The sequence below is a fragment of the Erinaceus europaeus genome, chromosome 9, assembly GCF_950295315.1.
Source record: "Erinaceus europaeus chromosome 9, mEriEur2.1, whole genome shotgun sequence".
NCBI lineage: Eukaryota > Metazoa > Chordata > Mammalia > Eulipotyphla > Erinaceidae > Erinaceus > Erinaceus europaeus.
Window position 1 is genome coordinate 32,345,755 of NC_080170.1, and position 7,684 is coordinate 32,353,438.

Genomic DNA, 7,684 nt, shown 5'->3' on the forward strand with positions numbered 1-7,684 from the left:
TGCCTTTAATCTAAGTGTTCAAGGCTTCAAATTGGTAATCTGTTTGAATATCAACTGTGGGCTTAGATTGTTAATACATTTCTAATAGTGACTTTTTCTTTGAAATATTAAGTCACCTCTAATCTTAGACCAGAGAGAACAGAAACAATTGGTTGCATCCTACATAAGATACAGCTATATGTAAATAACATTAAGTGACATAAATAATGGTGAGATTTTGTATGATACAGAAAATCCTAACAGAGGGATTTTTAAAGTCAATCAAATTTCCAGATAACTTGGTTATAATAACACGGTGCTTGGAGCCCGGCTATGGAGGACAAGCCACCAGTGCCGTCCAAGCAGAGGTGTGAGGTGGTGTGCGGGGTCCCCACGCAGGTGGTTTGCACTGCCTTCAGCAGCCACATCCTGGTGGTGGTGACCTAGTTTGGGAAGATGGGGGCCCTGGTGGCCCTGGAGCCCAGCAGTGTGGCCGCTGACCTCAACAGGCTCCTGATCACCACCAAGGTGCTGCTGGGGCCGGATGAGCCTCTCATCCACGTCTTTGCCAGGAACCTGGTGTCCTTCGTGTCTCAGGAAGCCGGGAACAGAGCAGTGCTGCTGGCCATGGCCGTGAAGGACAAGAGCATGGAGTGTGTGAAGGCCCTGCGGGGTGTGATCCAGACCTGCCAGGTGTGGTGACCAGGAGGGACACCCCTGCCGGGCCAGGAGGGGTCACCCCCAAGCTCTGCCCCACATCAAGAACGGTGCTGACACCTGGCTGCCCCATGGGGCAGCTCTTCTCCATGGAGGGAGGTGGCCACGGATGTGTGGGGGTGGAAATGGGCCTCTCAGGTGCAGTGGCTGCAGGAGGTGGGTCATGAGACTGAGGCAGTGCCTTCTGTCTGGGGTTTTTACTTTTGTTAGAAATAAACATGAACAGAGGGAAAAAAAATTTACCCTTCTGGTGTTATGGACCAAAAATTCTTTATAGGATGCAGAAGATGAAAGGTCTGGCTTCTGTAATTGCTTCTCTGCTGGACATGGGCATTGGCAGGTTGATCCAAACCCCCAGCCTGTTTCTATCTTTCTCTAGTACTGTAGAAAGTTATTGTGGTATTCTTAGGCAGAGAAATGGCAAAAATCACTTGAAATATTAAATTACAGTGTGGAGAGCGAACAGAAGAGAAACAAGAACAGAAGCATGGACACCAGATGGGCTCTGGGTAACTCACAGGAGAAATGATGGTGGGTTAGGGTGGTAACAGAAGAGACTACAAAGTGACTGAACAACTTTTTCAAGAAAAGTTGAGAATATGATGCTAAATTGGATGTTATGTTTGAGAGAAAGGGAGAATATCAGGTTGTAAGCTGGAGTCCTTGGGTTGGTGATAAGGTATGCATTATATTCAGGAGAGAGGAAATTTGATACAAGTGCTAACTTGAGGCACAGTGGAAGTCAAATGGAGATGCTGAGTAGGCATTTGTGACTCGGGAGAAGTCAGGGGTGCAGATATGCATCTGAGCACCATGGGAATAGATGGGGTAGGAGTCTTGGGATATCCTGATACTTAGATATTAGGGAGAGAAGCAGACAATAAAAAGGGGGTTGTGGTGCTTAGAAAGATCATGCAGTCATGCAGTGAGACTGGAGAGAAACCAGAAGAATGTGCTTATAAAGAGAATATTTTAAGATGTGATCAACTGGCTGAATTGTGGCTGAGATATTAGACTATTTGAGAATTGACCAGAGCTCTTAGAAAATGGGAGGAGCAATTGTAGTAGTACAGGAAAAATGAAATTCTGAGAAGAGACAGTTTAAGAGAAAGGGAAGGAAGACCGCCAAGTAACTGATATAGAGAAGCTCTACTATACAAGGAAAGAGAGAAGTGGAGGGTGTGAGTGTGCTCTGACTGTGACATCCACCATCCTGTTAAATACCAGAGTTGATTCACATAATCTGGCTGGGTAGGCAAGGTCCCCATTTTTATTTTGAATATTTTATTTATTTATTTACTTATGAGCAGTGATAGGAGAGAGAGAAAGAACCAGATATCACTCTGGTACATGTGCTGCTGGGGATTGAACTCAGGATCTCATGCTTGAAAGTCCAAAGCCTTATCCATTGTGCCACTTCCTGGACCATGCAAGGTCCTCTTTTTTTTTTTCTTAAAGATTTTATTTATTTATTAATAAGAAACATAGGAGGAGAGAGAAAGAGCCAGACATCACTCTGGTACATGTGCTGCTGGGGACTGAACTCAGGACCTCATGCTTGAGAGTCGGATGCTTTAGCCACTGTGCCACCTCCTGGACCATGTAATATCCCCTTTTTTAAAATAGATAAAAATAAATAAATAAAATAAATAGAGAAGTGGAAAGGAGTTAGATGAGGTTATGAGATTCCTCTCTCACTCCCTCAACCCTATTTCCTTCCCTGCTTCTCTCTTTTCCTTCAGTTCTACCATCCTTCCAAGTTGAAAGATATTGTGGCATATTTCTGTCCCAATGGTTATGGTCCAGAAGAGAGGAGGAATACCTCTGAAGTCTGGGGGTGTATTGTTGTATGCTTTACATTGGGTTGTTCTAGATCTCCCCCACCAAGAGAATTGCATCAGTCCTGCTAATTTCGCGGCCCGCTTGGCCCCGCCCCAAGGAACCCCGAGAGAGGGTTCCTGAGTTCCAGAGTGAGAGAGAGTGCTTGCGCCACCACAAAGAGACAGCAGAGTTCTGTTTGGTGATTAGTTTGTCTTAGTTTATGAATCGTTGTTCCTGAATAAAGAAATACAGCTTCCCTGCCCAGCCGTATGTCTCTGGTCGTCTCTGTTACCCGCCCGTGAAGCTAGCCCGCCCAGCAAGAGCCGCCGAATTTTTAACAACAAATGGCGCCCACGTGGACCTGACCCGCGCATCTCTCAGATAAGTAAAGATAATTTGGCTACCTATGCACTATGGCCTTCTCTTCTGCTTGTGAAGAGATCTCCAAAGGCCTCTGCTCTTTCTTCACGAGACTGTTTTGCTGTTTCTGGAACATTTATCTCTGGACCACTCTGTGGTTTCCACTCGCTCAGGCGAACTCAGAACAGCCAGCGGGAATAGCCAGGGGTTGGGAGGCGAGGCGCGGAGCTGCTGTTTCCACCTGGTTAAACAGCCAGCCAGCCGGCTGCGCCCAGACAACCCCGCGCACCACGCCCGCAGCCCCGCAGCCCCGCAGCCCTCAGGAGCCCAATGCCAACACGCAGGAGCCCGATGCCACCACGCTGGAGCCAGACGCCAACACGCAGGAGCCCAATGCCACCACGCAGGATCCCGATGCCAACACGCAGGAGCCTGATGCCAACACGCAGGAGCCCAATGCCAACACGCAGGCCAGCCCACAGGAGCCGGCTCTCCACCGCGCGGCGCAGGGCACTGGACGCGTGATCCCTCCACGCTGCTCGGCCACTGCGAGCAGGGCAGCAGACATGGCAGGGCCATGGGGCAGGGCCGTGGCGGCCTATCATAGCCGCCACCCCTGGGCACCTAGGCCCACGCCTTCTACATAGCTGGCCCGCCTGCCCTCTTGCTATGAATTCTGGAACGATCCCGGACCTCCCGGACCCCCGGGCTCCCTGCCGAAACTGGACACACGAGATCTCCAGCTGCCGGTCCGGTCTGAAGGCAGACAAGCTGGAGTACGCAGAGATTTGTGCAGAGATCGCAACCTGCAATTCCTAGAAGTGAAGCTGCGCGGGAAGCCACCTCCAGATGGTGAACCACCCCCAACAACTAAGACAGTACATATTTAAATTCGTGTTTAAAATGACATGTCTTTGTAACAAAGGTTTCTCTCCTTGTGTATTAATGACCATGTTTATGTGTATGTTTAAAGTTTGGTAAACAGTAACTTTAAGGCTAAATTCTTACTAGACAAAGTTGAATGAAAAAGGTTTTCAACGTAATTCTCATAAAGATAAAATTAACTTACATTTAAAGTCTGAGGTAAAAACTAGTTAACAATCAATATATTTTAACTAAGTTGGTCTAAACAAAAGGTTAAATTGACTTGTTGATATGTAAAACTCTCCATTACCTTCTCTATTAGAAATGGTAGATCGCACAATGGCTATGCTAATTATTCTCATGCCTGAGGTTTCCTTTCATGACTCCATCTTGAATGGGTGTAACAAAAGGTTAAAAAGACGTTGTTGATATGTAAAAGTCTCAAATTCCTTCTCTATTAGAAATATGCTAATAACAAGTTTTGTTTCATAGTAAGTAAATTGCAGCCAGCTGCCTTTGGGACTCTAGGCCGTTCCCTGCCCCCATGCAAATGCCCGTCGATGCAAGTACGCCCCCCAGAGGCAAGAAAGTACGCCCCCCAGAGGCAAGAAATGCTTTTTTTTTTAAGCTGATAAAGTTTTGCCCACAGAGGCGAAAAAGGCCCCCTCAGGCCTTCCCTTGGCAGCACACTGGTTCTTGTTACTTGCTTACATGTTTCTCCATGTTTGTGCCAGTTTCTTTTTTTTTTTTAATGCCTGTACGATATAGGTTTCTGTTCACCCCACACCCTTGATACTGTAGTCATTTAGCTAAAAAGAAAAGGGGGAATTGTTGTATGCTTTACATTGGGTTTTTCTAGATCTCCCCCACCAAGAGAATTGGATCAGTCCTGCTAATTTCGTGGGCCTGCTTGGCCCCGCCCCAAGAGAGGGTTCCTGAGTTCCAGAGTGAGAGAGAGTGCTTGCGCCACCGCAAAGAGACAGCAGAGTTCTGTTTGGTGATTAGTTTGTCTTAGTTTATGAATCGTTGTTCCTGAATAAAGAAATACAGCTTCCCTGCCCAGCCGTATGTCTCTGGTCGTCTCTGTTACCCGCCCGTGAAGCAAGCCCAGCCAGCTGGAGCCTCCGAATTTTAACAACAGTGTATCTTGATTATACTGAATGCAATGATCAGGAGATTATTGGCAGAGTAATACTTAATCTCCCCAACTCCACTGTAGCCAGTGTCAGTTGTGAATAAAGAATTATTGTGACTTAAATAAACAAAGTCCTGTCGGAGTCATCTAACCTACTATGAAGCCTGGAGAGAAAATTATATGATCTGATCTAGCAATTGTAAAGCATGATGTAAATAATCCATGAGCTCAGAGACTGGCAGGGCAAAAATAATTGTCAAACATGACCTCTCCAGTGTCTACATCACTTCCATGCAGTCTTTGCACCATCCTGTTCTTCTGAAGTCACAATTGGACATGAGTTTCTCGGGAAGTCTGGGTTGGGGTGAATGTGGAGCATATGGATGCAGGAAATCATCACCCTAGTGGAAAACAGGAACTGAAGAACAGGGCATACTCCTAAAGAAAACAAAGATACTTTGTGAGGAGAAAATATCTTAACGATTCGTACTGTCTATCTAAATTGAACAAGCTAACCAGATAAGCAGTGATTCCATTTTTAAATTTCAGATATAATTTATTAAGTGGTTCTATAGAGAGATGCTTTTCCTTCATATCGAGCCTTAGCTTGGTTCTGTGGTAACTTAAGTATTTGCAGAAACCCAGTATGTCTGTTTTTGAAAAGGCAATGATTTTTATATTTAGAATCCAATAATAAACAACAAATTTTGAGAACTTATTTTATACTTGATCCTGTCACAGAAACTTTACATCATTTAATTCTCATAACCACACATTTACTATTACTACTTTGTTTTTATAGACAAGGGAACTGAGGCTCAAAGATTTTAGTAAGTTGCCTTGCGTCACAAAGCACCCTGATGATAAAGCTAGTGTTTGAATCTGGGAAGGCCAACTCAAATGTCTCTATTTGAGGTTAAAGTTTGATGTATCTAAATACATAAGTGTTCCCTGGCTGTTATGATTAAGAGCCAATAAAATGAACAACCATGAATCTCTGTATAAAATTTCTCTTTTTAATTATGCTTTTGCCACCCATCTCATATTTGGAAGCTTGCCTCCACCATTGCAAAACTAATTCAAACTCAAACATAAACTATACCAGGATCTTCTGGGTTCTTACAAACTATTTAAGAATTTAAAATAATGGTTGCAGGAAATGGTGTGGCAATTCTTCACTTTTGTTGAGGAAATAGCTCTAGAATTCCCTTACATTAATAGTTTGACGTTTTTAAGTGAAAAAGCATCTTGAATGTTTTCAGCAACTTGAAGGGATATCTGCCCAGGAGGACACTAATGGGATGATGGATGAGGGGTTTTGGCTTCTCCTAGGCTTTAATCTCTATATTGGGTGAAGTGTGTATCACAGCACACCTGTCCCTTAGCATCAACTTGGGTGCACTGTAAGTATGTAACTGATCAGTAAGGTAATTCTTCATGCTCACTGGACTTTTCTTCAACTTTATTAACTTTGGAATTCTATGGTGCCTACTTATTCTTAATGCTTCATACCCCCAGCTTTGATATAGTATACATATAATAATTTTAAATGCATGGTCTGTAATTTTATATGTAAATCAGCCATGCTTCCTTTACTATTGGACAGTTAGACCCCCCCCCCCGTATTTCTTGAATTTTAGTCAGAATTACAAAGAAAAGTCTTATAGATAAGGCCTTGAACAGTCCTATTTTTCTTAAGTCATGTTTCTGGGAGGGGCAATGCTATACCAAACAGTGTGATTTTTTTTTTAAAAAAACTTTATTTATAAAAAGGAAACATAGACAAAAGCCATAGGATGAGAGGGGTACAACTCCACACAATTCCCACCATCAGAACTCCGTATCCCATCCCATCCCCTAATTGCTTCCCTATTCTTTATCCCTCTGGGAGTATGGACCCAGGGTCATTATGGGGTGCAGAAGGTGGACAGTATGATTTTTTTAAACAGATCTTCCCCAAAAATTCTTCCCAAATGCATATACCAATACTACATGGATTCCTATTTCATTTAAAAAATATTTATTTATTCCCTTTTGTTGCCCTTGTTGTTTTATTGTTGTAGTTATTGATGTCGTCATTGTTGGATAGGACAGAGAGAAATGGAGAGAGGAAGGGAAGACAGAGATGGGGAGAGAAAGATAGACACTTGCAGACCTGTTTCACTATTGTGAAGCAACTCCCTTGCAGGTGGGGAGCCGGGGGCTCGAACTGGGATCCTTACTCAGTCCTTGCACTTTGAACCACCTGTGCTTAACCTGCTGCGCTACTGCCCGACTCCTGTATTCCTATTTCTAAGCATCCTTTCTACCATGAAGCATATTATCTCAAAGATTTTTTTTTATCATTATTTGAAAAATTTATATCACAGCTTTGTGCTACACCTATTTCTGTTCTTTTGATTCTGGGCTTTATGAAAAGTGTAACAGGAATAATATTTTTGAAATATATTAATGTTCTTTTTCTTTTTGTACTTTCTTTTACGTGATTCTTTTGCTATCCAGCCAGAGGCATCCAATGCTTTGGGGAAGCTTGGGAAAAGAGCAAGAGCCAATGTTTGCTTTTGAATTCCAAAATGGGACTTCTGATCTGCGTTAAGAAAATTGTCTCAAAAGATAGGTTTTAAGAAAATTGTCTCAAAAGATAGGTTTTTCAAAAAAACTAACTACTGAATTGAATATCACATGCTGACAAAAATGCATACAAGTGTCCATTTTGATGACCTTTTTTACAAAGTGTATGCAGTATATAGGTGCTATGCAGATGAAGAAAAAGGATATTTCTGGTACCACTACCCCCAAGTTTCCTTG

At 43.4% G+C, this 7,684-nt stretch overlaps 1 pseudogene; it reads left to right on the forward strand.

Moving 5' to 3' along the window:
• The first annotated feature begins 294 nt into the window (after nucleotides 1–294).
• Nucleotides 295–934, forward strand: LOC103111732 (proteasome assembly chaperone 3-like; annotated as a pseudogene).
• Nucleotides 935–7,684: the final 6,750 nt, after the last annotated feature.